This window comes from Ambystoma mexicanum, chromosome 5q (assembly GCF_040938575.1).
Source record: "Ambystoma mexicanum isolate Mex_15411 chromosome 5q, UKY_AmexF1_1, whole genome shotgun sequence".
NCBI classification, from domain to species: Eukaryota; Metazoa; Chordata; class Amphibia; order Caudata; family Ambystomatidae; genus Ambystoma; species Ambystoma mexicanum.
The window spans coordinates 66,748,754-66,765,355 of record NC_090933.1 but is presented as its reverse complement, the minus strand read 5'-3'; the positions used below and the strand labels follow the sequence as shown (position 1 = coordinate 66,765,355).

Below are 16,602 nucleotides of genomic sequence, written 5' to 3'. Positions count from 1 at the left end.
ACCGGGTTGGCTGCCAAAAACACATGCCATGAGGAATTCTTGTAAGCCACAATGGCTGCCAAATAAGTGCAGCAAGTATACTGAACTCCAGAACAAGCCAGGTGTGCTGAAAAAGCCAGTATGTCATCCAGAGGACATGTGACAGCGTCCAGTCCCTTGTCACAAGCCTAATGGCAGAACTTAGTGCATTTGCTCTTATACTTGGAACGACTCAAGGGTCTTCTGTCCTGCTGAATGATGTCCCATTTGTCATCTGAAAATTGAGCATGCTGAAGCTTCTGCTGCTCAGGAGCTAGGCCCCCAGGGACAGCCTGGCTGGGTTCAGATGTTCCACTGCCCCGTCCTGCTGCGTAAGAAAGCCCCTGCTGGGCATCGGAAGATGGACGGGAGCATGGGTGCACAAATGCAGCAGATCCAAAAACCAGGGACTCCAAGGCCAGTGGGGGGCAACCAGGATGAGGCTCCAACCCACTGAAGCCTGCAACTTGCGGAGGCACTGTTGGAGCAGAGGGGTGGCTGGGAATGCATTAACACCTGCGACCGTGCCAACAGATCTGGAAGGAGTCTCCCAGAGACCCCCGACCTGCACATTAAGCAAACTTGGGGCACTTGGCATACCGGTGAGATTAAAACAGGTCCAGGTCTGCAAACACCAAACGCTGGAACAGGGGCAACAAAGTCCTTGTGCAACTCCCACACCTAGGTGTTCAAAACTAAGCAGCTCAGCTGGTCTGTTTCTACATTGCTGTCCCCCGGAAGGTAGAGTGCCGAAATTCAAATCCCCTCTGACAGGGCCCATTCCCAGATCAATACCACTTCCATGTATTGGGGGTGGGGGAGGAGGGCGGGGTGAACAGGTGCCACCCTGCTTGTTCAGGTAAAATATTGTAATAGAATAGTCCGCCGTGACAAGAACCCACCTGTCCCAAGAACGCTTTGAGGGCCAGGGCTTCTGTCCTGGAATATGCTCCATGAATCGCATCGCCCTCCAGAGTAGCCCCCAGCCCGAAAGGGAGGAGTCAGTCGTCACCACCAGGGTAGGCTCCGGTCGGGTGAAGGGGTCTCCCACTGAAACATTGCCCTCCATAAGCCACGAGCGGAGATCCAGCAGCAGGCAATTGGCTGCCAGATGCAGCTGGAGGCACCTTATCTTGAGGCATGCGTGCTGTAGAGGCCATCAGGCCCAGAATGTGCTGGAACAACCATGCCGAAGAGGACAAGTTGGCCAGAAAGTGTCCCACTACCTCGCAGAAGGGACATGAGCCTCATGCGTAGGAAAAAAACCTGCACCCTTAGGAAGACTAGTTCCTGACATGGGCATAGCTGACTTCCTCTGGTTGAGGGAGTATCGCAGCCAATGAAGGATATCTGCCAATCTCGGGCAGAAGTGCACCACCCCTTGGGGAAATTCCGCCTCACCAGCCAGTCATCCAAATGAGGGTATGGATGATGACCCTCCAAGCGGAGAAGGCCTGCCACTGCTTTCATCAATTTTGTGAAGACACGAGGGGCCGTGTTCAGGCCAAAGGGCAGCACCTTGTACTGAAAGTGGTATGAAATAATCGTGAACCACAGAAACCTCTGATGCGCTCAGTAGATGGGCACATGCAGGTAAGTGTCCTTGAGGTCTAGGGAACACATCCAGTCCCCTGCACACAGAAACTTGGCTATGTGCGCGGGAGTAATCATCTTCAAGAGATCCAGCAGTAAAGACAGATTTAGAAATGACAGGTCAGGACTACCTTCCGGCCAGACTGGTTGTTGATGGGTACTGCAAAAATCCTGGAACAGTCACCGAAGCCCCCATCTACAAGAGGAACCGGTTTCATCGCCTGCATATCCAAGAGCGAAAGGACTTCCCATAAAAGAGCTGGGAACCCGATCTAACAAAGAGGAGGACACGATGGTAGAGGTCAAGGAAGAGGAAGACTGAAGCCCATGGTGACTTCCAGGTGTCCTGGACCAAAGCCAAACGGCCCCCCACAATGTTACGCTCACCTGGTCTCTGCGGGGGCGTTGGGGCATGGTTGGGGCCCTCCCTGGACTTGGCTCCCCTGGAATAGACTCCTTCCCTAGCTGCTGTAGTGTGGGCTGCTCTGGTCGCTGGTACTGCCCCTGAGCGAATACAAGAGGCAGTGAAAATGCTGTGGTTGGATTGTGATCTCCCTCGAACCCTTAGTTCCAGAACGAGGTGAGCATGCGTTTACCCATATAGTCTCACCTGTTTTCTTGTGAGGATGAGCTCTCCGTCCTGCTTCTCCTCAGCAGGGGCACCCCTGATGGCCTAGTTGCTTCATTGGTCCGTATGTGTGGCGGCCCAGACCGGCTGTGACCCTACCACTTGAAGTTAAGGGTTCTTAACAATGATTATTGTCCGTATCCTTATGCAATGATTGTTCATAACCTTTTTCAAAGTCTTTTTCCCGTGATTAATGTCCATAACCCTTGCAATGTCTTTTCTCTTCCCCAATAGGTGTGAAGATGGCCATGCAGAGTCGCAGTGTTGGGAACGAGTCCAAATGGTGTGAGAAGGAATTGAGCAGCTCCCAAATAGGAGGCAAGTTGGTTTTCAAGGTCGAACGCAAGGCGTAGGTGTTGCGTGGCCAAGCGTAAGATATTTATGCAGTTTCTAACATTGTGTGTCTTTATGTCTTGCATGGCTGACCTGGCAGCATCAGACGGGAAGCGGCTATCCGAAGACCTGCCAGCGACGGATGGATGGATGGATTTATGGATGGATGGATCCGTGAGGATGCTTGGTGAGAAGAACTCCTCCCGCGTGGCTAGACGTCCGGAACAGGTGAGGTTGCGCTCTGACTTCGATGACAATGGGTATCAGGTAAGATGCGATGCGCTGCCGGCGATGGATTGCAGGAGACAGGTAAAATGCGCGTCCGGCGATGGTGTTGCTGGAGTCAGGTAGGCTGCGCGCATTAGAAGAAGAGTTGGAGTCAAGTCCGCTGCGCTTCAAGCGGTGGTGTGGCTGGAGACAGGTAAGGTGTGCACTGAAGATGATGTACTTGGACCTGACGAGATGCACGCTGAGATGATGAGCTGGAAACAGGTAAGAGTGCTTCAGGCGGCGGTAAGCGTTACGCTGCAGAAAGCAGACTAACGCGAAGCGCCTGCATGCGGGTGGGGCTGGCTTAAATAGCCTGGTCCTAGCCACTCCCCTTTGGCCGCGCCTAGTGGATCCACCTTGCCACTCCCAGGGACTGCTGCACGTGCCTCCCAATGTTCTCAATGGCCACGCCCGGCCTGGATATACGTGCCCCAGACACAAAGTGTGCACAGCACACTTTCTCATGAGCCTTGCACCAAAGGCGCCAGGACTGGGTCCATTTGGACCCTTTAGATGAAAAAGATAGTGGTCTTTGCCTTGTGGCCATGACACACAAGCGAGCAGTGTTCCCCAACCTTGACGCCACAGTTTCTTGGTGTGAGAGGCGGGGGCTGAGGAGGAGGGGGGAGTGGAAAAAGCCATGCAACGTCCTCTGCTGCTTCCTCCTCGTGTTGCTGGGAGACCTGTCAAGCCTCTGTCTACCGTAGTCCCGGAACCCATTGAATCCGGAAAAAGCATAGGGCTTGAACTCGGGTCTGCCCTGGTACTGAGAGAAGGATTTCTGACCTGGTTTTGTCAGGATGGCCAAGTACTTGGCGGTTTGAGTGGAGGTTTTCTTCGAGGGCGTGGACCTTGTTCATTCGCCGACCAATGACGCATTGACAAAGGGCAGATCCAGGATCCTTCCCTGCATGTCAGATTAAAACTTAGTGGTGTTCATCCACGCCGTCCTTCTCATCTCGACACCAAGGCACAGCCCTCTGCTGGCTGTGTCAACGTGGGAGAACAAAGACTCCATGAGTTCCTGCACAATGGCCCAGGCACCTGCCATACTGGTCTTGATGGAGAATTGCTTGTCCAAAGGGAGGTTGGACAGAAATTCCCCGAGCTCCCGCCAGGGCTTCTCGTTAGCCGCAGCCAAGTGGGTTTCTGCGTTGGCTTGACGCAGATGCAGTGAGCAACATGTCCTCCTTGGAGAGACAACTGGAGGTGGCTCCCGAGGAGGAAGACTATGGTTTAGAATTCAAGGAGGCCGCAACAACCACAGACGAATGGGGCTGTGGGTGGGATGCAAGGAGGATTGGTTCACCGTCCGTCATCCTAAACCTGCTGTCCAACTTCTTGTTCATCTGGGTGTTGGCCCTGGGCTGCTCCCAGATCTTTCTTGCTGCCTGTAGGACATCCTTCTGGAGGGGGGTGCCAGATTGGATCATGGTGCATTTCCCTAAGACCTCTGCTAGCACACAGACTCCTGGGGGGCTTCCATGGGCAGAGGGACCCCAAAGAACTCCCCCCAGGCCCTGAAGGCGGACATGAAAGGCCTGAACGGATGCCAAGGGTTCATCATCCTGGGTATCATCATTGTTGTCATAGTCCCCCCCTCCCCTGCACCTCTTTCACAGATCGAGGGGAATCCGGGCACTGGGACACAGGTGCCAGCGGCCAGAGCCGCAGACAGGTCCAACGGCTGTTGAGGGGGAGGCGTTGGAGGAGGAACACCCAGAGGTCCACAATGTCCTTCAAGAGCCACTTCATCTAAGTGGAATGCATAAGGAAGAAGAAGCGGTCCTCAAAAGCCACTGGGTCCCTAGGGGTCTGTCCTTCCGAGGCGCCGCTCCTGGTCAAACAGCAGAGCAAAATCATGCGACATAGGATGCGCTGCCGCTTCCAGAGAGAAGGGGGCTGGGATCATCCTGCAAAGCCCATTCAATGGACATAAGCACTGGCAGGCCCTGAGCTGGATCCAAGATGGCCGCCAGACTATCAGGCTCTGCCACATGTCACTCTGTCATTTTGAAGCCTTGCACCACGCCCAGGGCAGGTTTCCGCGGAGGCCCTGAGCCAAGAGGGGCCTCAAACACGAGAGGATACAGCTTGGGTCTTGCACCCGAAGCAGAGGCATCGACCTCCAAACACTATGGTAGGTGCTGAGCCCTCAGCCCGACGGCCTGTATTCGTAAAGCCCTCACTCACTACCTCGGAGCGAGCTCCAGTAGTCTGGAATCTCTCAGCACCTATGCCAGTAGCCATGCCGGATCGTGCTGAGGACAGATTCTTGGAGGTGGCACTCGACGATCCCTTACGCCCTGGGGTAGAAGAAAATTAAATTGATTGCCCTTCCGAGGACAGCCTGGTAGGGACCCTGGACTTGGGAGCTGGTAGCCTTAGCGGCCTAGGCCCTGCCAGAACCTGAATCCGAGGAACCCTGATCCGTGGGAACCCCCCAGAGAAGGAGTCACTTAGCTGTGGAGCTGTGCTGAACAAAGGGCCTTACTTTATCTTGACAAGAGGTCCTGGAGACTATGTCCGTAAGGGGAGTGGGGGAGAAGTATAGGAGAGCTCCCTCCACCGCGACAACCGATTCTTCAATGCCCTGTGACAGAGAGTGTGATGCAAGTCGAACATGTGTCCCAGCGGTGGTCACGCCCCAAACACTCAAGACTGTGCATGGGTGTCCGAGTCCGGGAGTAAACGGTAGCATGAGGCACATCTTGTGAATCCTCCTGCAGCCAACATGCAACACGGGAGGAGATGCACCCAAGCGAAGTTAAGTAAGAATTGAAAAAACAAATGGGGAGCAAGCGAAAAGCTAAAAAAGTCTCTGCGCTAGCTGCCAGGTCGCACTGTCTGTGCAGAAAAGGACTAAGGTGAGGTGCCAGAGCTTTCCCACGCCTGAGGTCGCCACACCGCCCACGTGCTATACTAAATTTAAAGGGGAAGCTCAATTTCTCGCTGCCAAAGGTTCCGGTGCCGTCCCCATGAGGGGGGACGCCCACATGGATGGAGGAAAGGGGGCAGGATGCATGAGTACAATTAGCGATATCTCTGTTCGGTCCACACGCTTACTTTCTGATTCGGTGTCCGCAGATGCCTGTGGGCAAATCAGGGGCCAAGTTTAGTCCACGGACATTATACGCAGTCAAGGATTGGTCAATTAAGAAACATGAGGAGCATAAAATGTTTTCAAACTGATGCCATGTTGGCTTCGTAAACTGTACGCAGAGTCTGCAGACAGTGTGGTATAAAAAAGCTCTGAAAAATAAATGTTGGGTTTTTTTGAGAATGAAGGAGTGCATGGGGAGGGTGGGGGTGAAGAGAAAAGGAACAGTGCATGCGTTATTGTATGTAAAAAAAAATTGCAGGGTTGTCGCTGTGTTCGTGGCCCTTTTTACTGTCCGCAGCCAGCAATTACCGCAGACATCCATTGACAATGGTGGTGTGATTTTAATTGCTACAACAATGATTAATTTGGGTTTAACACTTAAGTAATGGGACTAGTAAATGTGAAAGTGGCTATAGCCAGATTATTCAGGGTATAACTACAAGAGTATTTTTACTTTGTTCGAGTCATTAAACCCAATCTGGCCACTGTTTATAGTGAGAATAGTATGCTTACTTTCGGTTTAATAGTTACATCGTTTTAACTATGTGACCCCTGCCTAGAGGCAGAGAAGTACTTTTGGAGTGTGAGTATAGTAGTGGAAGTTAAAGTAAAAATGGTTGTGGCAATGGCGAGTAAGCAGATTGTTCAGGGTAGGGCGGTATGGAGTGAGGGTAAAGTAGTAGTAGTCACAGTACACAGTTTCTGTGGCCATTACTAATGACTAAACGAAAAACGTAAGTGCACTATTCTGGCCATGGCCAGATTTTTCAGGCCCTGGCCACAACAGTAATGCCCCCAACAATATGGCTACTGGCCATGGCCAGAATAGTGCTTACTTTGAATTTAGTAGTCATGTAGTTTAGAGAATGTGACCTCTGGTCATGACACAGCCACAATGCGAGTTATGGAGTGTGTAAAGTAGTACTATTAGTCATCATCCTCAACATAACTTTATTCAGCCATTAGGCCATCATAGTAAACATCATTTCTTGTATACAGTGACAATGGGTCAACACTGGCCGTCGGACCCCTGGCCATGTGGCAATCTATCATGGTCGCAACCATAGACACATCCTGTTATTGGAGTCAGTATGGGATGGTTTGAGTGGCCCAGTGTACAACCGTCCCACCCCCATTAACAATGCCCTCTGGTTTTACCCCCATTTGTTCCAGAGGTCAAAGGGCACGCGGGGTTGGTACCTGCATGAGGTGCGTTGTTGCAATAAGGAGATGCACTTATTTCAATTGTACTACTGGACGGTTGGCATCGTCTCACCATGGACATTCTTTGCTCTCTCAAATTGATCTGTATTGAGTCTCAAGTTTCACTCCCCTTACGGTATATCCTTTTGCAACATATATCTTCTCAGATTAGGGAACACCACACATAAACCGTTCTGACCCAATGGGTACACTTTTTTATTATGTTTATTAGCGATTCCTTCGATTCAGGCTGTCCATTGAGTGTTTTCGGTAATCTGTGCAGACATTTCTTTACCCCCCCTTTTCCTCCACGGGTCCCTTTTGGATTACCCCTTTCTAGATCAAGGCCTGGGTCTTTGTGTGTTCTGGTGGTGTTGTGTCTGCCGGTTTCTGCGACCACTCTATGTACCGCATATGCAGTCTCACTGTTCAGTGTTCCATCCCTGAACATGCTCCTGGCCCCACCAATTACCTCCCCACAATACAACTTCCATGATTTGGGTACTGGATTGCTCTGCATAATGTTGGTAGCGGGACAAAGGTCGGTGGCAACTCGTTTCCAAGGCCCCCGTTTTGACGTCTCGGTAAACTGATGGAGGCAGTTATGTCAGACTGAATTGCAACCACCATTAGAGTAGGGACGATTCTTCCCACAACTGAATGGGTACCCCCAATATCCACCACAGCACTAGGCTGGACCCCCCCCCCCTCCCACCAACATCTCCTCTTGGGCTTCAACTATCTTGCAACATTAACACATTTTTTAGGGCCAACAGTTCAATCAGGATGAGGGAGCAATTACAGCCCAGTGATGCAGCTTCATCAAGTCTTGGGAAGCGAAATGTAGGGGGGACCCCAGGGGGCTATAATACTGGAGAATTGTTGCACAGATGATGTCCTTTATCCCCTGGTGTAGCCCACAAATCAGATATATGGGGGCCGATGACTCTCGGCATAGGTGGGCAGCTTATACCAGAGACAAGGCTTCACTCCCATGCGCCAGATTGAGGGAAATAACACCTTTTGTACCAGTCGAGTTAGTTAACACAGGCCCTGTGGCTGTGTTGATGACCAGGGCCTCGGCCCTAATCACTAAGGATTGATAACCGAGTTGTTCTCCATGTTTGCAGGTTCAAAAGCAGGGGTGGTAGAGGGGACCGTACTTGCAATTGGGGATGGAGCTTCATTTGTGGGGATAGTTGCTTTAAGAAAGCTGTCACTAGTTTTGCCCTGATGTTGTGCGTGGTCTACCTCTCCCCGGCAAAACATGACTGTAATAGAGGCTGCCTAAATGCTCCATTAACCCCTCCTCCGATCTCAATGGGAGGTGGGTTGCTGACTGATGCAATGCCCTCAGTGGTGCTGCCAGTGCTTTTGCTGTCCCTGCTGTCCAAAGACCTGACCTGGAAGTGATTAATCTCCTGTATCAAGTTACTCGTGAGCTAGATAGGGCTTTGTGCGTGTACCCTTACCTGGAGATTCCCTTGGTTCTGGGCTAGTGCAGGCAGTTCTCCCAATTTGCATTTGAGGATTAATATTTTCCTCTTTGGCTTAACCGACATGAGGGAGTTTTGCAGTAATGGCACTGGGGGAGGAGCTACGTCCTCCATGACCTCCAACACCTTGCCGTCAGTAGTTATAGCCACCAGTTCAGTGTGAGTAAAACAAGACATGGATGAACCGGAGACGGAGGGGGCAACAAGGTAATCCCATTTCATGCAGACCCCCTCTCGCACTTTGTCGCAACTCCTCACCTTGTTGGGCGAATGCAGGCACAGAGTCAGATGTGATAACAGAAAGGAAGCTTCTCTCCAGGGACTTCTTGCACAGGGCGGTATGTTGAAAGCAAGTGACTGTTTGGCAGTGAACTTTAACATTTGGATTCTGTGCTGTGGATTATTGCAGGCATTCTCTTAAGGCGCCTATCAGCTGAGGAAACACTACTTATACTGGCCCCTGAGCGCCCAATGCGCACAAGCTCACAGCAAGTGAACGAAAGGGACGGTTTGGTGGTTTGGCGGGTGAGTAGACCAGGGGGCCTGCAAGTACTCTGTCTATTGTATCCTGCATTGTCTCATCGGCTGTGTTAAGTGGCACTGGCTGTGCAGATTGGTGGAAGTAAAAGACTTGGCTCGACTGCAGGGGTATGAAGGACTAAACTGGGATTAAGTAAGTGTCTCAATAGAAGTTTAGAAGGATGCATCATGGGCGGAATATAGGAAGAGCAATTGCAGGTGAAACCTTTGAGCCCCCTCTACTGTGCCGGCGTATTACGTCGTGGCAGGTGGATACCTTGGTACATCCTGTCTTAACTATCTTTTCTCACATAATTACAACCTGAGGCGAGCGCAGCATGTCACACGTAGTGGAAAGCAGTGAGGCCAATCAAAGATACACACTTGTCTGACCCCCGAAGCCTTTGATGAAAAAACAAAAACAAAGAAAAGATCTGATGGGTGCGTTAAAAGGTATCAAACGCACCAAACAATCAGATGGCGCAACTGGAGCACAATGTTTGTTCCCTGGCCCCATCCCCGACTCCTCATCTAGTGCCGGGGGTGAGATTGTTGTCCCAAAGAGGGGAGTGCTGATCACTTTGTTTATATTGTCAGAACAATTAAGGGAGGATAAAGATTGTACGCCTCTGGTAGAAAATGGTTATCCAGTTCAGCATCAACGCCCAAAGGAATAGTGGCAATGGCAACTAGTATCAATTTAGCAAATTTCACTGTAGTGCCGGCCTTCATTTTGGAGGAGGGTCAAAGGCCCTTTCCGACCTTGCAGACCATAAACTCCTTAAAGACTACATATGTGATTGAAACAAAAGCTCAAGTGCATGACGAGCCCGACCCTCGTCCCCACTTTCTGCTCTGTGCACACCACACTCAATCAGGTGAACTAAACCGGACGATCAATGTATTAGTGGAAATGCTTGGAAACAACTAACAAGAATGTCTTGCATCAAACAAAAATAACATTTTATGGAGGTACTAAATCAGAAAGTAGAAAGACTTTCAAATATGAAGGAATTGTACCACCGTTTGATAACGAACCAATTTACAGCTAACATAATTAGAGACGAGCCGCCTGATGAAATAGGGGAAACACTCCATTGGGATACCCAAGAGAACTCACTTGTGAATCCTAAAGACTTGGAAGACGGGAGGGAACCGATTGGGGCTGTCGTGACTACGCCAGCAAACCAAGTGTATACCAGTGTTCCTGAAGCTGTCTCAGCAAGTGAAGGTTTTGGAACGACTGGAGCCATCTTAGACCTGGCTGCAGTAGATAGGACAAAATCATGAGGTTTCCTTAAGTGGAAATGGGAAAAAAGGACAAATAAAAAGAAAGAGGGGAGAAATTTCAAGTGCTCAAGAAAATACCTGAGAAATTTGGATTTATCTGCGGGAATAAGACTCGAGGAGGAAGTGACTCAAAATGGAAAAGACGAAGGATTCAATCAAGCAAGACAGAACCAAGGAAAACATTTTCTTTTATACATCAAGGGAAAGTCAGGACAGAACCAACCGTCTAGGGAGGCCAGATGACAGTCTCCCCATGAACACACTAGAATAGGAGAATGAGGTTACGATCCCACAAGCGGACACTGGGTGCAATTTAATTATTGGCAATAGGAAAAAGGATACCCATCGTTACCAGGAAACAAGGTCTTGTGCCAATGCACAGAATCAGGTTGACTGGAGGCAACAGGAATCACAGCAAGTCCAAGAAAAAAGCCGGTCATCGAACATATCTAATCTACCAGTGGAATATTGGGCTCCAATTTTGCTAATGGGGAAAAATAAACCTAAGAGCAGTTTGGATATAGAAACCCAAACATCTCAGAGCCTCAAACGAACCGGTGTGCAAGTACCAGCCCAAGCAAGCTTGACACAAATCACAAATGCCCAGGATTTCGCACCAAATCCCTCCTAGAAGGGTTAGGTCAACCACATGTGAAAAGGAATAGTCAAACACTGCAGAAGAACAAGTTACTTTCTTACCTGGTAACGTTCTTTCGATGGGATGGTCCGACGACGTATTCCATATCTATGACATGTAATCACCACAGCTGTGCTGCTTCGGAAACTTTTTTCGGCGTCTGCGTCCTGCGTCGATGATGTCGATGCGCCGTCGTCGAGGACCTTCTCCGACGTCCGATGTCATCCGATGTGATAAGTAGGACGCACGACGCCCGTAGCCTCAGTTGTAGTTTTTTCCCCCAGAACGTGTGACACTAGCCAACTGCCAGTCAGACACAAAGCCTTGCGGAACGTAAGCTGCAATCGCAAAGAAATTCTGCAGCGGGGAAGGCAGGGCGGGAGCGATATGCAATACGTCGTCGGACCATCCCATCGAAAGAACGTTACAAGGTAAGAAAGTAACTTGTTCTTCGAGGGGATTGGGTCCTCCGACGTATTCCATATCTATGACAGACTGCCAAAGCAGTACCAGAGCAAGGAGGAGGGAAAGAATTTAGAATCAAAATTTAGAATAGCCAATCAAATAGCAGAGCAAAGGACCGCCTTGCCAAAGGCTAGATCCTGTGCTCGGATGGAATCAAGGGAATAGTGACGTACAAATGTATGTACTGAAGCCCAGGTGGCCGCCTCACAGATGTTGCGAATAGGAACACCCCTCTGCAGGGCAGTAGATGCAGCCATAGCCCTGGTAGAATGGGCCCGCAAGCCAGCCGGTGGGTCCTTACCCGCGAAGCGGTAGCACTCCGAGATGGCCAAAATAATCCAGCGAGACAAAGTCTGTTTCGTCACAGCTTGCCCTAAACGCTTTCCAGCGTAACCAATAAAGAGTTGATCGTCCACTCTGACCCGGGACATGCGTGAAACATAAAAGCTTAAAGCTCTCCTAGGATCAAGCCTATGGAGCCTCTCCTCTTCCTTACCAGGATGCGGAGGAGGATAGAATGCCGGAAGAACAACCTTCTGGGCCAAATGAAATTCTGTCACTACCTTCGGAAGAAAAGAAGGACGAACTCTAAGGACAACCCTGTCCTTGTTAAATACAGTGAAGGGTGGCTTACCTGAAAGTGCCTGTAACTCACTCACTCTGCGAGCGGAAGTAACCGCAACTAAAAACACAGTTTTCAGAGTTAACAGCCTCAAAGGGCAAGAATGTAAAGGCTCAAACGCAGCACCCATAAGAAACTTAAGAACAAGGTTGAAATCCCAACCGGGCACCAGGAAAGGTGACGGAGGGAAAACATTAGTGAGCCCTTTCAGAAACTGTGAAATTAAAGGGATTTTAAAGTAAGAACACTCTTCAGACGAGCGCTTAAAGAAGGACAGCGCCGCCAGGTAACCTTTAACGGTACCCACTTGCAAGCCCCTGTGGGCCAAAGAAAGTAAAAAGGACAGAACCATGGGGATGTCACATGCAAAAGGATCCACATTCTGAACTCGGCACCAGTCGCAGAATTTACGCCAACGGCAACAGTACAGAGACTTTGTTGCTGGCCTTCGGGCCGAAAGCAACACCTCCATCACGTCTTCAGGGAGGTCCCAATCCTTATACCTCAACCTTTCAGAAGCCAAGCGTGAAGGTTGAAGGATCTGACCTCTGGATGGAGAACCTGACCCACTCCTGTGAGAGCAGATCGTCTCGGTAGGGAAGACGACGCGGAGGGCAGATGGACAAGTCGAGAAGGTCCGGGTACCACGTCCTCCGAGCCCACGCCGGAGCAATGAGGATCATCCGGGAACCAAACTTCCGTAACCTCCGCAGCACTTGCGGGATGACGGGGACTGGAGGAAACGCGTACAGCAGCGGGAACGACCACTCCACCACGAACGCGTCTCCTAAGACTCCTTTTGGAGGAAATTCCCGCGAGCAAAATCTTTCGCACTTCCGGTTGACACTGGAGGCAAAGAGATCCACTTGAGGGGTCCCCCAAAGGGCGAAGAACTCCAGGAGAATCTCCTGAGCCAACTCCCACTCGTGAGAGATCGTGCTCTGCCTGCTCAAAGCGTCCGCCGTCACGTTTTCGTCTCCGGCCAGATGAACTGCCGAGATCGAAACTTCCTGCTGGATGGCCCAGAACTCGAGCTTCATCGCCTCGCTGCACAGAGGAAGTGACCCTGCCCCCCCCCTTTTTGTTGAGGTAGTGCATGGCCACTGTGTTGTCCGTCAGGATCAGGACACTCTTTCCTCGCACAGTCGGCAGAAAAGCCTTCAGGGCTAGCCTGACGGCCCTCAGCTCCAACAGATTGATATGGAGTCTGGACTCCGACGGAGACCAACGACCGCTGACTGTCAGCCCGTTGGCATGAGCTCCCCAACCCGTGAGGGATGCATCCGTCGCGATCGTCACCTCCGGCCAGGGAAGCCAAAAAGGAGCCCCCTTCATCAAGTTGCCTTCGACGGCCCACCACAGAAGGTCCCGGGCGACCGAGGGCGGCACCTGAACCGGGTCCGACATCCTGCCGGAGGACTGCGACCATTGCGTCTTGAGCGCCCACTGCAAAGATCTCATCCGCAGGCGAGCCTCTGGCACCAGAAGAATGCAGGATGCCATGAGGCCGAGCAGCCTCAAGAACACGAACGCTGGGAGCGTTTGGGCATGCTGAAACCTGTGCACCATCTGCTGAATGTGAAGAGCCCTCACCTGGGGAGGAAAACACTGCCCCAGGGAAGTGTCGAGCACTGCTCCGATGTACTGGAGCCGCTGTGTTGGCGTCAAATGGGACTTCTTTAAATTGAGGGAGAAGCCCAGCCTGTGAAGGGAGTGGCAGGTGACGGACAGATGATCCAGGACTTGCTCGGGAGAGCTCCCCCTGATCAACCAATCGTCCAGGTAGGGGCAGACGTGAATCCCCCCCTTGCCTGAGATGCGCTGCCACCACCACCATGAGCTTGGTGAAAACCCTCGGGGCGGAGGTCAATCCGAACGGCAGGGCCCGAAACTGAAAGTGCAAGTCGCCAACCGCGAACCTCAGGTACTTCTTGTGCTTGGGATGGATCGGCACATGGAAGTAAGCATCCTTGAGGTCGAGTGACACCAACCAGTCCTGAAGCAGAAGGGCCTGGAGAACTTGAGAGTAACCATCTTGAACTTGTCCTTCCTGAGGAGTTTGTTCAAACCGCGCAAGTCCATGATGGGTCTCAATCCCCCGTCTTTCTTCGAAATCAAAAAATAAGGGGAATACCATCCCTTGTTCCTCTCCGTTACAGGCACCAGTTCTATGGCGCCTTTCTCCAGCAGGGCTTGAATTTCCTGCGCAAGGAGCGGATCCGGACTCTGCAAAGAGAGGTTCCCCGGTGGATTGTCGCGAGGCCTGTGCCGAAAGGGAAGACAGTAGCCGTGGGTTATGATCTCCAGAACCCACACATCTGAAGTAATGGCTTGCCACTCTACAAGATGCTGCGCCAGCCTTCCCCCAACCGGCGAACCATGGGACATGGCCTCATGACTGAGTGGGAGCGGCCGCGGCGTTACCTGAGGGCAAAGAGGCAACTGCCCGAGCGGCCTTGGCACCACGGGTACCCTGTCGTCCACCTTTGGTACCCCTGCGTTGGCCTCTTTGACTGCCAGCTCCTCTCGCTTTACTGAAGGACGAGTAATAGCGAAAGGAACCACCCCTCCACTGCTGTCCCCTAGGATGAAAAGGCGTAGGTTGGCGAACTGCAGTGCCCAACGACTTCGCTGCAGCTTTCGAGGTCTGCAACCTCTCAAGGCTCTCGTCAGCCTTGCTGCCAAAAAGGTGTTCACCGTCAAAGGGCATGTTGAGGAGCCGAGACTGCACATCAGGAGCAAACCCCGACTTCCGCAACCACGCAAACCTCCGTATCACGGTGCCTGCCGCCATGGACCTACTGACGCATTCAGCTAAGTCCAAACCCGACTGAACGGACTCACACATGGCATCCTTACCATCCTGGACCATAGCAAGGAAACCATCCCGTTCGTCCCCTTCGGGAATATGTTCAGCCGCTAACGCAACACAGTTCCACAGAGTGTGTGTGAAACGAGACAAGGCACAAATGGAGATGGCCGCCTGAAGCGCCATACCACCAGAAGAAAACACTTTCTTCGCCCAGCCATCAAAACGTTTGTCGTCCCTATCAGGAGGGATGGTAGGGTACGACGCCTGCTTTGCCGGGGCCATGGCCGCCTGCACCACCAAACTCTCCGGAGTGGGGTGCCTGGTCAAGTAGTAGGGGTCGCTACTGGCTGGATGGTATTTTCGCAACAAGGATCTGCCCACCGCCGGGAGACTCTCCGGAGCAGTCCAAGCCGCCGCCACCCTTCTCTGTGAAGCCATATGGAACGGCAGTACCGGATCAATTGGGGGACCAACATCAAGGATGTCCGTCAGATCATCCTGCACAAACTCCCCTGGGGGAGCAGACCATCCCAAGTACTCAGAAACCCTAGCCATAAGGCGCCGGTACGAGGAATCGGCATGAGAGCCGGGCTCAGGCCTACAAAACTCCACCTCCGGAGAGGTGTCCAGTCCACTGGCATCATGCAGAGACTGTCTCAAATCGTCAAACTGACTATGGCCCGAGACAATTTCATCTGGAACCGGACTAGGAACCAGGCCATCAGAATCCTCATCCGCCTCTGAAATATAGTCCAGGTGGCGAAAAGAAGGCACCCAAGAGTGCTTGCTCTTAACCAGAGCCTTCCTAGGGGGTTCTCCCGTGCCACGGGGTACCTCCGACACGAAAGGCGTCGAGCGAATCGGCGCCGGCGCCGAGAGGATCGGCGTTGACGTCGAGGAAATCGGCGTCGACGTCAGATGCAGCGCCTCCAGCATCGGCGGCGTCGACACAGCCCTCGAGGCCGGAGCCCCGAGCGTGTCCCTCGACGACTTGAGCGTCGACGGCTTCGACGACTTCCTCGGAGCCGGAGCCTCGAGAAAGCCTGTCGACGCCCTCGACGCCTCAGACGTCGATGTCTTCCTCGAAGACCTCACAGGTGCACACGGTCTCGAACGCGTTGAGGACCAGGACCTGGAACGGGTACGGGTATGTCGAGAACGAGTCCCCTTGTCCGAACGGGACCTCTCCCGTGACTCGTGCCGACCACTCTTGCGAGCGGTGTCTCTCGACCTCTCACGACCGACCCCACTCGGGGGCGCGGACGGCTTAGTACCCTGCGACTCAAGAATCGCCAGCATTTTCTTCCCGAAGGAAGCCCATTCCTCCGGCGTCGCACGGCTGGTGGGGTAAGCGACGTGCCGGGCAAAGTCCCCCGAAGAGGACCTGGAAGACGACCGGTGTCGGCGCTTCCGAGAATGCCTCGAAGAGGCTGAGGAGTGGCGAGACCGACTCCTAGAAGGAGACCCACGAGACTTCCGACGATGACGCGGAGAGTCACCCCTCGAATCATCCGTCGAAAGCCCCGCAGACTTCGACTTCCTGGGCTTGGACACCCGACCTACCGACAACTTCTTCTTACGTTCACGTAAGGCTTTGGACGTGAGCGACTGGC

General features: G+C 52.2%; 1 protein-coding gene across 1 annotated transcript in view; it reads right to left on the bottom strand.

The window, feature by feature from the left end:
* Positions 1 to 16,602, bottom strand: part of NFX1 (nuclear transcription factor, X-box binding 1) — a 2,569,209-nt gene that overhangs the window by 1,490,453 nt on the left and 1,062,154 nt on the right. The gene's annotated exons all lie outside the window — the stretch shown is intronic.